The following is a 16,137-nucleotide window of genomic DNA, read 5'->3' as shown; positions in this document are numbered from 1 at the left end:
CATCCATCCATCCATCCATCCTTCCATCCATTGTGTCAAGCACATTTGTACCATCATCATTCTCAAAACATTTGCTTTCTACTTGAGCCCTTGGTATCAGCTCCTTATTTTTTCCTCTCCCTTCCTGTTCCCCCCTCCCTCATGAACCCTTGATAATTGATAAATCATTATTATTTTTCCATGTCTTACACTGTCCGACGTCTCCCTTCACCCACTTTTCTGTTGTCCGTCCCCCAGGGAGGCGGTTATATGTAGATCCTTGTAGTCGGTTCCCCATTTCAACCCCACCTTCCCTCTACCCTCCCGGCATTGCTACTCTGACCACTGCTCCTGAAGAGATCATCTGTCCTGGATTCCCTGTGTTTCCAGTTCCTATCTATACCGGTGTACATCCTCTGGTCTAGCCGGATTTGTAAGGTAGAATTGGGATCATGATAGTTGGGGGGAGGAGGAAGCATTAAAGAACTAGAGGAAAGTTGTATGTTTCATTGTTGCTGTACTACATCTTGACTGGCTGGTTCTGCTGCCCACAATCCTTCTATAAGGGGATGTCCAGTTACCTACAGATGGGCTTTGGGTCCCCAATCTTTACTCCTCTCTCATTGACAATGATATGATTTTTTTGTTCATTGCTGCCTGATAACCTGATCCCTTCGACACCTCGTGATCACACAGGCTGGTGTGCTTCTTCCATGTGGGCTTTGTTGCTTCTGAGCTAGATGGCCGCTTGTTTACCTTCAAGCCTGTAAGACCCCAGACACTATTCTAAGTTTTTATTGACACATAGTTCATTCACATCTACAATTCAATAGCTCAACCATATTAAAAGTTGTACAGTCATCACCACAATCAATTTTTTAGAACGTTTTCTTCTTTCCTGTACTTGTTATCAGTTCATTTCCCCCCAACCTCTGCAGCCATATCCCCAAGAAGCGATTAACCTAGTGATTATTTCTAAAGATTCACTTATCCTGAATTTTATATACAGGAAACCATACCAAAAAAGAAAAGGAAATAGAAAAGGCCATCAATAACAAAGTATAACAGCCCCCCTCAAATCCCCCCCCAAAAAACCTTCAATAGAAAAGAAAGCAGAAACTATTAACAACTTAAACTTTAAAATGGGTCAAAAGGTAGATCAAATAATAAGGTGTTAAATTTTAACCTAACTGCTACCTGTAGTGATCTACTTTCCCGTGCTCTCTGGATGATAGAAAGTCCATTCACATCCCTGCTCTATGCTCAGGGGAGATTCACTGGAGGCTCAATCCAGGTGCATTTCCCATTCAGTTTTCTTTAAACTGAAATAACTTTAAAATGGGTTAAAGAGGTCAAGTGATATTTCATTTTAACCTAACTAGACCTGCCACAATCCGCTCCACAGTGCACTCTGCATAATTCTGGGGCTATGCACAGCCCCTGAGCATGGTCACAGGGAGTCCATCAGAGGCTACATCCGCGTGGCAACCCAGGAAATGGGCTTTGGGTCCCACTTTGGGAAACTCTGTGTTCACAATTTAAGTTCTAATACAACGGCTCTCAACCTGTGGGTTGCGACTCCATTGGCGGGGTCGAACAACCCTTTCACAGGGGTCGCCCAATACATAACAGTAGTAAAATGACAGTGATGAAGTAACAAAGAAAATAATTATATGGTTGGTGGGTCACCACAACATGGAGAACTAACTGTGGTAAAGGGTCGCAGCATTAGGAAGGTTGAGAACCTGCTCTAATACATTTCCTCTTTTAGATTTGGATTTTATTATTTCTAGTCCTTGGATCACACAGGCTGCTGTGTTTCTTCCTTGTGGACTCAGTGGTTGCCTCCCGTAGAGGGCTGCTTGTTTGAAGACAGCAGAAACTGTACTTTCATTATCCAACCACCACCTAGGTTCTTCAACAGACTTTGCTGTAGCAACCACATCTTTAGTGATCTCTTATTGAGGGCAAGCATCAAGCAGGGCCATGTCATTAGAACTTCTCCGTAGATTGGGACTAGAATGAAATTGGAGCCCAACATCCATTCACATATCTATGGTTTATATATGTCTCTGGCTTACTTTAGAGTCATCATTGTTACTTTATTTTAGAGAACATTGTCAATCATTCCCCTGGGTATAAGATAATTATGTAGCCAATGGTTTAGAATTTAAACACTGTTGATAAATGGAAGCCATGCAAGTATACGAATACGAACTGCAATACATGAATTGCTGACTTGTGTGGGTTAAACCCGTGCGTGTCCAGAAACTAAAGCTTTCAGAACCATGTCTACTAGAATAATGTGTATCATAACAAAACAAGGAGCATATTAAAATGTTAACTGTATGGCAGTCCTGGGCCACCATTCACTGGGCACCCTCAAGGCGACAGAGGTGAAGCAAAGCTGACCGCTAGTTCTGTGTATGCTCTCGGAGTAGCAGTGACCTGCTTCTCCCAGTGGGCGGTTTCAGCCTGACGTCCCAGGGCCACAGGTGAATTTGAGGTAAAGCCCAGTTTAGTTAGTGGGGTTTCTACATTGAGTCCTTCTGGTGCATCTTATGAAGCATGGTTGTGTGCCCCAAAGAAGAGTCTGATGTCTTGGTGTCCTATAACACATGGCCTGGGTCACCAAGGGCTGCCTAAAAACTAGGTCAAAAGTGTCCAATTAGGAACATTAAATTCGGAAACTGTTCTCTCCTTGGGATCTTTTTTTCTCTCCCAAGGGAGGTTGCTCCTTCCCCTCTTTACCCACCAACAGACATGCAATCGCCTTTTGGGAGAAATACAAGCCCCCCTCCCCTTACCTTGACTTGAATTTTCAGTAAAGTTAGCCCATCACTGGGGTTAGGAGTGTCTGGTAATTTGGGGTGGCTGTATTTAGTATAATTTTGGATGGCAGCAACTGAATGATCTCTGTCTTCCTGAGTCTTGACAAACTGACCCATTTAGGGGAAGTGTCTCCTTTGTGAAAGGGGTGTTCAATGCAGACATATGGAGGAGGCGATTCATGGTTGATGAATGCTAAGCAGGTACCTTATCTACCTGGTTGCTTGGAAGACCAGATTAGATTACATGACCTGGAAGCAGGGAAGCCTGTCTTCGCCTTGCTGATTATCCTTATAGTAGTGGACTTACAATATAGACGTAACTTCACTCAGCATAGTGGTTTCCCATGCCACGGGACTCGTAGTTGATTTTTAGGGATGCGTAGTATTGCGTTGTGTGTACGTCCCAGAGTTTCTGTGTCCGTTCTACTGATGGGCATTTGGGCTGTCACCCGCAATGTGCTCATGTGAACTGAGGCACACTGAATATTTTCTTTTGTTCCAGCATCAGCAACAGCACCTGTGATTGGCGGTACTGGGTACTCAGCTGCACCCCCACATCAATGCACTGCCAATGGTAAGAGCTCCATAGGTTCCCAACACCAGTACTTGAATTGCTTTTTGTTACTCTTGTTTTAAGAATTTTATCCAGATATTGAAAGCATCTCAAGATAATATATTCTTAAACTACATACATTTTTAGTATAGAATTTAAGATACTTAACTGTTTTCAAACAATGTAAGCTATTTTAATATATAATTTAAGGCACTTGAACTAAAATTTCAATATTAAATAAAAATAGACGTTATTTATAAGATTTCCATAACTTGTATTTTTCTAACCTCTGGGTAGTTATCCAGATTGAACGTATTTAATGCATGTCCCTGTTTTTAACAAAAAATATGTATGTGGTGAATATGGTTTTGTTTTTTAGTTAAGAATAATGAGTGTGACCGTCAAAATTCCTGAGTGCTTGTCATCTTACTAGAATATACGGCCTGTTTTTGTGTAGTTCATTTATCTAATATTTATAGCTAATGGGCAGTTAAATTGATAAACATTTCACATTTTTAAACAATAATTTCACCGTAGTAAAAGAATATTGGATATGTAAACGTTGGGATCTGCTCCCTTTCCTAAATAATGCTTGGTATCTTGGAGACATATTTAGGGTCAGATGGGAATTTCTTAGTAAGTTTATTCTATCTGTATTATACATAAGCTAGATTTCCAGAATGAGTCCCCTTAAATATATTGGGCCATAGGAGAAAGACTTCACTTTGTTTCTATGATAAATTATTTAAGCCATAAAATTTTCTATTTGAAAATACCTGTAGTGCAACAAGAAATTTAAATTATTTTCACATCAATTATTGTTTCAAACATTAAGTCAAGTAAATTATTGGAATCGATTAATAAGGTCTACAGAATCTGGTGGGAGTTCAATCATACATGCATCAGTCTGAAATGAAAATGCTAAAAAATTTGGAAGATGAAATGAGAGAAATTATTTGTGAAAATACTTACAGGAAATGATTTATTTTAAAGGCTTACATATCAGCGTGTTAATTTAAAAAAGGACTCACTGAAGCTAAACTCGCTTCTGAATCCTTCCTGGATTGGGAGTGGGTGGGGGAGAGAGTGAGCTAATACATGATAGATAGCCTTGGCTCGCATGAGACCATTTGCCCTCATCCCTTCCTGCACAAAAGTTACAGAAGAAAACCATTTGGGGGCAGCAGGGGCTTTAATTGGACAGAAATGATCAGCGCCGTGCTTGTTCTGAAGTTCATGATGAAAGCCTTTGTTTTCCTGTTTGTTGGAACCTTACCACTGGGGGTGTCATGCCCACAACAATCCGCTGCACAGGCCTTGAGGGCACCTGTCAGCTGTTATAAAAGGATACGTCTTTTGTAAGTGCCTAGTCTCATGGACAGCGCGCAGGCTTACGGCAGTAGTTTACAAATATTAAATCAGGTCATCCCAAGCATACTCATAAAATTTGCTAATAATCCCTGGAATTATTTTTTTATTGTGGTGGGATTATATACACAGGCAACACACCAATTCTATGTGTATACGTCACTGCTATTGAGTTGATTTTGACTTGCAGTCAAGATTTCCAAGACCAGGTCTTTCTGGAGCCTACCGGTGAGTTTGAACCAGTGAACGTTGTAGTTAGCAGCCCGATACATAACCCACTGTGCCACCAAGGGCCATAATCTTTTAAAACTAGCTTTGCTTACCTAGATGCAATTAGTGTTACAATTCTTTGTGTCTAAATAAATGAATAAATTTTGGTTCACAGGGTGCGTTTTGTGTAAAAGGCGTGCGTCCTGGTGGCACAGTGGATTGAAATGTTGGGTTGCTGACTGAAAAAGCCAGCGGCTCAAACCCAGCACCAGCTGCTCCGAGGGAGAAAGACGTGGCAGTCTGCTTCTGTAAAGATTTACAGCCGCAGAAGCCTTAAGGAGCCAGCTGTACTGTGTCCTGCAGCGTTGCTCTGACCTGGAATAGACGCAATGGCTGTGTTTTTTCCCCTCTGTATAAATATTTCATACCTCTTTCAATAAAGTGTATATTATTGTAGCATAAAAGTTTCAAGGATATATCTGAACACAGAGAATAGTATTAAGAACTCTCCCTTAGCCCCCAGTCTTGTTTGTAACAGTCCTGTTCCCCAGTTGTATATTTCTGTGATCGCATCCCTGTATATCTCAGAATGTATCCATAGAAGATACCAAATTACTTAGAAATATAACCACATAATGACTACACTCTAAAAACAGCAATTTCTCAAGATCATGGAATAATACCCATTTACTTAGCAATTTCCCAATCTGCTCATAAAGAGGATGGCTGTGGCCTAATGATTGGGGTGCTAACCTCAGAATTGGGAGCACATCTTGAACAGCCTCGGCTGGTAAAGGCAAGGCGGCCTGCTTCCTGTAAGACGTTAGTTACTGCTCAGAATCTAAATAAAAGGCCACTGGGAGTTGGAAACAAATCAGAGTTAGCAGGGTGTGTTTGTGTGTGTATGTTCAGACCAAGCATAACAGGTTACATTGTAACCTTAGTAGTTCCCCGTGGGCTTTATTGGCCTTGTTGCGTTCTATGTTCTGGATTTTATGGATTCCATCTCTGGCATTCTCCTCTTTGCATTTTCTGTATATTTGTTATATTTAGAGACCATCTGATTCCCCCTTTACCATGGAAAGGAACCCAGTTTGGCCATGAGTGGGATTGCTAACTGAAAGGTTAGTGACTCGGGCCCACCATTGCTCCAAGGGAGAAAGGTGTGTTTGCCCCGTAGAGATTTACAGCATTGCACACCTTACCTTAGGGAGTCGTGCTTCTCTGCCTGGTTGTCTCAGTGGCAGTGGGTTTTGCTTTAAGGATGAGGTGGCAGAATATTTCATACGTACTTTCATGAAGAAGTAATATGGTTGGTTATATCTTGGTTTTCAATATTAGTAACTACTTTGTCCAGATCAGGGGTTCTCAACCTGAGGATCATGACCCCTTTGGGGAGGGGGTGTCGAACAACCCTTTCACAGTCACCCAGTTCATAACAGTAGCAAAATTGTAGTTAGGAAGTAGCAACGAAAATAATTTCATGGTTGGGAGGTGGGGGGTCACCACAACATGAGAACTGTATTAAAGGGTCACGGCATGAGGAAGGTTGAGAACCACTGGTCTAGCTAGATAGATGATCTATTGGCTTTCTGATTCCCAAGCCCTCATTTATTAACTGCAGTATTTCAGTACAGAGGAATTTCTCCAGTATCTGCTCGGTAACTCTGGTAGTTTGTGCAGGAATGGCATCCATACTGAATACTTCAATATTTTCCTTTTATTTACCAGTTTTCAACAGACTGACTTGTTTCGTAGAATCCCAGAAAGGTAGTAAGTGAAATTTTATTATGATTTTTTTAGTGGTATCATGGATGACAACATACTTTTCTTTCTTTCTTAAACGTTTTATTAGGGGCTCATACAACTCTTATCACAATCCATACATATATTAGTTGTGTAAAGCACATCTGTACATTCATTGGGATGGCAACATACTTGATGTGTCTGAATTCATTGCAGCTCATATTCATATTTATTTTTAAAGATCATTTTATTTGGGGCTCTCACAGCTCTTACAACAATACACATCAGTCATATCACACACATTTGTGCATAGGTTGCATCATTATTTTCTAAACATTTATTTTCTATTTGAGTCCTTGGTATCAGCTCCTCTTTTCCTCCTCCCGTCCCCTATATTCTTATGGATGTCCACATTTTCTTGGCCAAGGAAGTCTTTTCTAGTTAATTTCTTAGTCTTTTTGAAATCACTCTTATGAGTCTTCAGTCGTTTTCTTGCATTTTGAGATAGCAAAGATGTTCATTTTATTCATATTACTTTCTCAGTCCTCAAACCTTTGATGTATCTAAGAACTCCCTGTGATCCCCCCACCCCCCCTTGGGACAAAATTTTTGTTTCCTAACAATATTTGCATGAATGTTTCTTTTGTGCTGCATTAAAGCCAATACCAGCAGGATTCTGTCTACTTAGCCAGAATTAATTGGCGCCAACTCAACAGCAGCCTGGTGTGCTGCAGAGTACAACCTTGCTCTGTAGGGACTTTGGAGTTGTAACATATTTTGGAAGCAGATCCCTTCTTTAAAAGTACCTCTGGCTGCTGTTTTTGTGTGTTGTTGAGTCCATTCTGATTCACAGGGAACCCCATGCACAATGCAACCCTATCCTGCCCCACCCTCACAACCTTTGTTCAAGCTTGAGCCTAGTTTTGCAGCCATGGTGTCACCCCCTCCCCTTGATGGTCTTTCTTTTTAAAAAACTCTTTCTATTGGCACCTAATCCATATATCATACAATTCAGTAGTTCAACCTTATCAAGAGGAATTGTACACTCATTACCAGAATCAATTTTAGAATATTCCCCAGTCCCCCATTGTTAGATTTCCTTTAAAATGAGTTATGCGATCACAATCAACTCTGTGCCCGTGCGCCACCTCGCCACCCCCCACCCCCTACCACCCCCGGGTGTCTTCCTTCTGTCAAAACATATAATTAGTATTCTGTCAATTCCTGGAACCCTGTGACTTCAGTGCAGTTTGGATTTTTCCTTCAGTTCCATTGGTTCCTGATCATATGCTACCTCTTGAAACCGTTAATGCCAGCTAGTTCCTTTTGGTACAGTGTTTCAGTGTATCCTTTCCCTCATCATTCGCATTTTGCTCATAGGATTTTTCAGTATCGCAGCCCCAAACTTGGATTTTCCTTGAGATCTTTCTGCTTGATATATGCTGAGTACGTCCTTCCTTTCTGACTTTCTAATTCCAGTTCCCACCACTTGTCTGTCAGTGTATCACACTGTGGTGGCTTGTGTGTAGCCGTGATGCTGGGAGCCGCGTCACTGGCATTTCAAATGCCAGCAGGGTCACCTAAAGTCAGTGGGCTTCAGTGGCGCTTCCAGACAACAAAGGAGGACTCAGCTGCCCACTTCAGAGAAAGTAGCCACTGAACATCTTAGGCGTCGAAAGATGCTGAAGGCCCCCCGATGAATGGAAGAGCCAACCTCCCTTGGGACACTTGAAATGTGACTGACTGAGTGTTCCTTAAGGGCCCGGGGTGGCAAGACTCGTGTTACGTACTTGAGCCATATTGTCAGGAGACCCCCTTCCTGGAGAAGGACATGGTAAAGTGAAAAAGAGGAAGGCCCCCAACAAGCTAGACTGACACACGGCTGCGACAATGGCCCAAGCTCAGCAACAGTTGTGAGGACGGCGCAGGACCACAGGGCTTTGTTTTGTCGTGCTTAGCATCGCCGTGGGCAGGGCTGACTCAGTGGCGACTAACAACAACAACAGCTCCAGGTCTCTTCACATTTCGTTACTCATAATTTGTGCAGCTTTTCAAGGTCATCATTTCTTCCATCGGTTTTGGCTACTCTTATGTTCAAGAGCCCGTTTAGAGTCTCTTCTGACCTCCGCTTTGATTCTCCCCACTTGGCTTTTTCATGACCCTTTGCTTTCTTCATGTTTGTTCTTGAGGTCACCCTAGAGCTCCTCAGGCCTCAGTAGTGCACAGAGATGCACATTTATTTTCGAGACGGTCTCCAAATTTAGGTGGGCTTTACTCAAGGTGATGATTTGGCTCTTATGGATGGGTTTTGGTTTCTTCATATGAACAATTGTTAATTTGTTCTAAAGTTGTTTCTTGGCTTTATTTAAACTCGTAATGTTGCGCTTCTCCACCCTCATTTTTTCACGGGTGAAGTCCAAGTGTACGATCTTTATTAGTCATCGAAAAGGCATTTGCAGCGAAGAAGTCATGGCCTTGCAACATTCTGCCTTGAAGCTTCGTTTCTGTCATCAAGACCATTTTTTCCTCTTGGTTTTCGGCTTTCACAGTTCAACTACCAGTCATTATCCATGCATTCTGGCTACATAGTTGATAAATTTTTTAGCCCGAAGCTTTTGGTATATTCCCTCACTTTTTTCTCTACTAGAATTAGCGGTTAATGCATAAATGTGGATAATAGTTGTATTGACTGACTTGTAATTTGAGACCTATCTGTTCATACACCCAGGCAGAATTGCACATCAAGACAAATCTTGAAATGTTCTTTTTGGTGAAGAAAACGATGCCATTCCTGGGCAGAACACTATTAAAACACTTTTGCATGTGTTGGTGTTTAAAAGTAGATGCAATATAGGTGCATACTTAACATTCTGCGGATCACCTTGTACATAGATTTTGTCCTGGAGCATTTTAATCTTCGTGCTAGAAATGAATGGAGATACTCGAGTTTGTCATGCACAAGCTGGTTCAGTTTATCCCAAGTTATGTATGGCAAGACACACAAGGGAGAGCTCAAGACGTTCGTTTAGTTCAGGACAACCAGAATTAGCAATCACCAGTGATTACCGAGTCTTGATCTTTAGATTTCAAGCTTACCTCTTTGCGTGACGTTGAGAGGAAGGGCTTGTCTATGACTTCGATGCTGCAGCTAGGGTTTGAGGTGGTGGCCCCAGGCAATATGGCAATCTCAGGTCCTAGCAGGGTCTTAGGGTGTATGAGTCTGAGAAGACTCTTCTGCTGTCTTTTCGTAAAGAGTGATCTCAAACCCATTACTTACTTGCCGTTCTCGCTGCGATATCGGCTAGGTTATGTCATGTGTAGTACGTTACATCTTTTCTTTGAGATCAAAGATATTTCCAGTGATATTCCAGTGTTTCAGGCCACCTTAGACTAAAAGATCTTTATATTGCTCTTCTTTTATCTTTTCATGTATGAGCCAAGCCAAATTAGAGGAGGTTCTTTATTGACATATTTTATATACTTAACATATTTAAAATTTTCAGCTTTTAAATGAGGAAAGTTTTAAAGTGATAAGCAATTTAAAATGAATGGTTTATCTTAATAGTGTCTAATATCTTGTAGACTTATGTTAAAAAGCATCGTAAAGAACACTAAAACATCCACGAGGGGACTTCAGAAATACACTCTTAATTCCATTTTCCCACAAACCTCTTTGTCCATTTATGTATTTTCCCATTTTAATGTAATCTTAATGAGTTGTACATGAAGTTTGAAAGCATTATTATAGGAAGCTTAACTGTTGAAAGCTTTATAAACACATGCACAATAGTGACATCTGCGACTTAGAACGTTATATAGAAATACTTAGTCATTTTCTATAGCTGTGTAGTGGTCTTTGATGTAAGATGTCTCATCATAGGTTTGTGTGTAAGAGTAAAAATATATTTCCAAATTCACTGTAATAAATATTTATACTGTTCTGGGGGATGCTTGTGGCCCAGCGGCGACACTGGCTGTGTGACTGCTGACTGAAATGTGGGTCGTTTGAACTCAGCTTTTGTAAAGATCAGAGGAGCCTTGATGTTGTGTTTCAAGGTGGGCTGGTAACCACAAGATTGCCAGTTCGAAACTCTCCGGCTGCTCGGAAGGAGAAAGAAGAGGCTTTATATGCCCATAAAAAAATTACAGTTTTAGGAACCCACAGAGGCAGCTGTATCCTGTCTGTTTCACAGAGTTGCTATGAATAGGAATTGACTTAATGCTCCTGAGTTTTGGTCTAGAAAGATTACAGCTTTGGAAACCCTGTGGGGCAGTTCTACTCAGTCCTGTGATAGGGTTGTTTTGGAGTATAACATCTTTGATTCCAGCCAGTGTGAGAATTGCAGGTATTTGTGATTTAATCCTATATTAAATATAACTGGTCTTGCTGGCTGTCACTAAGACACCTGATTTGATAGGTGAGAAGAGTTCATTAAGGTAATTCTAATTTGGATCTTGTCATGTGTTTTATACATATATGACTGGGGGGGGGGGGCGTGGGGCGTGTGCCAGGGATAATTTGTACTGTCTTGGTGGCTGAAACTACTTTGAAGCACAACCATACTTTTAAGAAAGGATTCATGGCCGTCTCATCAGGCTTTCTGTTTTCCTCCTGTTCTGCTCTACTAATAGCTGTAGGATCAATAACCAGCCGTGAATTATGAAGACGAAGTTGGAATAATACCATTTTCCTGGTGTGAACAGAAACTCGTGGAACACCTAACTGTTGTGGGTTTGCTTCTTGTAGAAGTGGACCCTCCAGTGTAACTGCTTCATGTAATAGATGAATCCTGAAAGGTAGGCCCCAAGGGAGACTCAGGAAGTGAGGAGAGGAAGGGGAAGGAGGCCAATACGCTACGGGGTGCCTGTTGTGAGCACCGGGGCTCACATCATTTGAGGACCTCTGCGAGACCACGTACAACATGCTGCAAGACATGTCAGCCCCTCCCTGTGGACAGGGAAGCTGCTGTTCACTCACCCACTCCCCTTCACAGCAGACAGTTCTGCTGCTTGGGAACGCTGACGTGTTGAAGAGCAAGGCTGTCACTTTGAAGACTAAGCTGTGCCTGGCCCACTCCATGGAGTTTTCAGATCGCTTCATATGCATGTGAAAGGTGGACATTGAATAGGGAAGACCAAAGAATTGGTAGCAAATCATTTTGAAAATACCCTGGACTGACAGAAGACACGAATCTGCCTTGGAAGAAGAGCAGTCAGAATGCCCCTAGGAAGTTATCAGCAAAAGATCATCCCCTAAAGGGGAAGGCCCTAGGCTTGATGGCTAACCACTGGACTCAGACCTAACCATATTAAGTATGCCTCTGGCTGGGGCCAGGGTTTTGTCGGCTGTTGGTAGGATATCAGACTTGATCGCATCTGAGACAGCAACGTTCCTGGGCGTCTACCTTTGCTCGTTATTGGACTGCTGCTTTGAGGAGAATCGTCTACCAGAGCCTCAACACCGTCTTCCTGACACGAGGCCAGAAAGGTCCACAGGTGCTTGCAGCAAGAAGCTGCCATCTGCCCAGCAGGTGGCATGAAGAGAGAACGGGTGTGGGCAGGACACTTATCAGTCCGAGTTACAGTAGGGAATGGGAATGGGAGTGATATCGTTTACTAGCATTCAGGTTTCTCAGCGTAAATTTGTAATGACCTCTCTGATTCATAAATTGTCCTCGTGTGTTGGGATGACATTAATTTTTTTCCAGAACTCAAATCGCTACAACAAAATCGATACAAGTTAAGTAATATCCTCCACCCAATTCACAATCAGAAATTAGCTTTAAAGAAGAAAAAGTTAGGGATTTGCAGCACTGAGAGTAGGAGTCCTAGTAATTGAGGCCCTTCCGAGAGTGGTATGTCCTGTGGAGCCAGTGACCCGTTCCCGTTTGCTACGAAGAGCACTGTAAACGGTTTACTTCACCACGTAAGTGGTTACTGGCACTGCTTTATGGCTGGAGAGAACGTGTCTTTTTGAAGAGGCATTCTTCCATGTGGTGAATTGATGGCGCCCACCTTTCCAGATCTGATTTTCAAAAAATTAGTGAGTTACATTGAAAAATGCTGTCTTCAGTTAAAAGATTTTCAAAAAATAAGACAAATAGAGCGGAAACCAGATATAAGCTGATTGTCTCCCCCACCCCTCTACCCCCAAAGGAGGAGTGTATGACTGTGTGCGTGTAGGCATTTCTTTGAAACTGCGTGGTGTAACTCCTCTTACAGACAAACAAAGGAACCCAAGCAGAGCACAAATACATTGGCATTGTATTTAATCAATCCCCTGATCTTTGCCAGTAGATGACTATTCTGTGCTGAGCTTTCTGAACTAGAAGAGGTGGTGAAGTGAAGCTGACATCATCGTGTTTTAAGTGGAACCTGAGAGATTATGCAATCCCTTGAAAGGTCGAGAAACCATACACGGATTTACTCCTAATGTCAAGTGTAGTCGTAGAACTTGCTTATTGTTCTAAGTTGCTATGATTAGTTAAAAACAAATTCTTCGTTCTTTGCATGATTTTGGTGTCTATTCTGCAGGTTGTTAACATAGGTAATATAAACCAAAACTCACTGCCCCCCCCTGCCCTGTGGGTTTCTGAGACTGTAACTCTTTTGCGGAATAGAGAGAGAGAGCCTCCTCTTTCTCCCGAGGAGCAGCTGGTGATTTCTGTCTGCTGGCCCTCTGCTTAGCACCCAGTGTTTATCTCCAGGGCTTCTCTGAGACCATAGGGCTAGATTTTATGAGTTGGGCTGCTTACGGTTAGGCTGCTTATGTAAGGGTCCCAGGATCGACAGTTTGAATCCACCAGCCTCTGAGGGCTCGAATCTGTGAAGACGGAGAGTTTTGGAAGCACACGCGAGCAGTCCTGCTCTGTACTTTAGGGTCACTGAGTCGAATTAAGTGGATGGCTAGTGACCTTGATTTTCAGTTTTTCTTAATCTCAAATCATGCAGAATGATGGCAGAGCAAAGATCTATTCACTGTTTAGAGAAGTGACTTTTTAACAGAGTTTTCTTAAAAGATACCCCAGTAGTGAATATTTTCCTGACATTGAAAAAAGTTTTTCCAACTTCTTAAATGGTTTGTATTGTATTTAATGAGTCTTGTTGGTCCCATAGATGTGAGTCGGGGAGAGGCCGGTGCTTCTTGGTGAGATGAGTTTGGACCCTGTGGTATAATATTAGCATTATAACCACAAAATCCAAGACTGAAGCTCATTGCCTATTTATTCTGTGAGGATATTGAAGGCATTTGGAGCTTTGTCCTAGTCTCTCCTCATGAATAATATGAGGAAACTTCAAAAAGTCCATGAAAAAAAATTCTGGTATGTTCTAATCCCATTTCCCACAAACTTTTTAAAGCTGCCGGAGTACTGCATTGTCTTTGTGTGCACCGAGGTTTCTTAGAGAAGAGAGAATGAACATATTAAAAGTGGGGTTTCAAAGAGAAACTTTCCGCTTTAGTCAGGTCATATTTGTTAGCTAAGTTCTGAAATTTTTCCTTAAGTCAGTTATTTTCGATCATGCCTTCTCCTATGACACTTGCTTGTCCCCTGCCCTGCACTGTGCCGGTCGATTTCCCCTGTCCCTCCCTGTAGCTTTTTATCTTCTGTGAGTAGGTCTTTTTTTTGTTTTTTTTTTCAATCTTTTGGAGCTAAGGCTCTCATTTTAAAGCATACACGTATGCATACAACATGAACGGGCAAATGTTGAACAGGAAAATTTTTGTGTTGAATATAACCCAACTTTTCCCTAATTAAAAAAATTTGTACAAATATTTCTACTATTTTGCAGTTCAATGTTTAGGCATACAATTTAGGCATCAGCCACATCTACCTGTCTAGCTTTCTGTCTTTATTCATTGAGCGAATAATTTATGCATTAACCATTCATGTGGCTTAATGCATAACCGTACCAAACTACCACTGGATTTATAGACTGTAATACAAAACTGTTTAAAGGGGGGGAAGGTTGTGGGAGTTGGGGTAGGGAGAGAAGGACTTGAGTTTGGTCCCCCCCATTTTTTCCTAAGAGGAGATGGTACAAAGCCCTTAGGAGCCCCAAAATAGGCTTCAGGCTAGAGGCTTAGAAGGGGCGGTTCCCAGAATTCTCCGAGGACCAGTGGAGAGCTAGTCATTATGGACAGACCTGGAATTACGTATAGCGTGCCCGCCCCCTTCATTCAATCTTCTGTTTTCTCTCCATTATTGTTGGTTTTGCCTACTTATATAAGATAAGCATGGGAAGCAAGCTTGAGGAGAAGGTAACAGGATTGGTGGTTCTGGAGGGTCTTGCGGGGAGGAGGAGGCGGGGAAGGAAGCGTTGAGCAAGTAACCCAACAGGCAGGGAAACACCTAGAGAGTTAAAAACCGTGAGGAGGGTGTAGAGATCCTGGGGATGTTGGGGCAATAGCAGTCTAGCTGAGAGGAATAAGAGTCAGAAGAAGGGACAGGGTAATGGTGAGAAAGGAGGGAGATACAATGAAAGAGGAAAGCTTTAGGAAGCAAAGCTATGGATAGAGGTATTGACATCGACGTGCACTGATGCAAATGTATTCATTCATAAAAATAGAGGTAGTGGCCTATGTACATATATTTATATGGCAATACATTGAAGAAGTGGGCGGGCTTTGGGCCTCTACACAAGCCCCGCTGCAACACATGAGCTCTTTGTTCTAACAGTCTGGCATTCTGTGATGTTCATCCTCCTGGCACGGTCTCTAAAGACAAATTGGATGCATAAGCAGATGTGGTGAAGAAGGCTAATGGTGCCTGGCTAGCAAAGGATATGTGTCTGGAATCTTAAAGCCTTGAAGTTAAACAAGCGGCCATCTAGCAGAGAAGCAACAAACTCCCATGGAAGAAGTACACCAGCCTGTGCAAACACAAACCAACAAAAGCTGTTGAGAATGCGGGCAGTTGGAGCAGAGACCCTAAACTCATCTGTAGCCAATGGGGCATCCCCTCACAGAAGGGTCACAAGGAAGGGTACAGTATACCACCAGTGAGACACACAATACTCCTTTGGTTCCTTTAGGCTTCCTCATCCCCAATGTCATGATCCCAGTCCTGTCTTTCACTTGGGGCTAGATTGGATCGTGTACACGGGAATGGGAGTAGCGATGCCAGGATAGGAGGCGAGGAAGGGGGGAACTGATTGCAGCGATCGACACGTAACCACATCAGAGCTATGGGGAAGGTAGACAGCAGTCAGTTGGTGTAAGATGTGAAAATATTAATTGATCATTTATCCAGGGGTCACAAGGAGGGGGGAAGAGGAGCTCATACCAAGGGCTCAAATATAAATGAAATGTTTAGAAAATAATGATGGCAGTATATGTATAAATATGCTTGATACAATTGATGTATGGATTGTTAAAAGAGCTGTAAGAGCCCCCAAGAAAATGATCTTTAAAATGAATGAATAAATGAATGAATGAATGGAGGTGCTAGG

General features: G+C 42.2%; 1 protein-coding gene across 6 annotated transcripts in view; it reads left to right on the top strand.

The window, feature by feature from the left end:
* Window positions 1-16,137, top strand: part of TBL1XR1 (TBL1X/Y related 1) — a 156,105-nt gene that overhangs the window by 70,544 nt on the left and 69,424 nt on the right. For 5 of the 6 annotated variants that reach the window (XM_075556053.1, XM_075556055.1, XM_075556059.1 and 2 more), the window contains exon 2: window positions 3,313-3,384. The exons of the other annotated variant lie outside the window; for it this stretch is intronic. The gene's annotated coding sequence lies outside the window, so the exon portion shown is untranslated. The remainder of the gene's footprint in view (window positions 1-3,312; window positions 3,385-16,137) is intronic. 6 annotated transcript variants of the gene reach the window in all.

Source organism: Tenrec ecaudatus, chromosome 8 (genome assembly GCF_050624435.1).
Source record: "Tenrec ecaudatus isolate mTenEca1 chromosome 8, mTenEca1.hap1, whole genome shotgun sequence".
NCBI lineage: Eukaryota > Metazoa > Chordata > Mammalia > Afrosoricida > Tenrecidae > Tenrec > Tenrec ecaudatus.
Note: the sequence above shows the minus strand (reverse complement) of the source record. Positions and strands in the feature narration are given on the sequence as shown.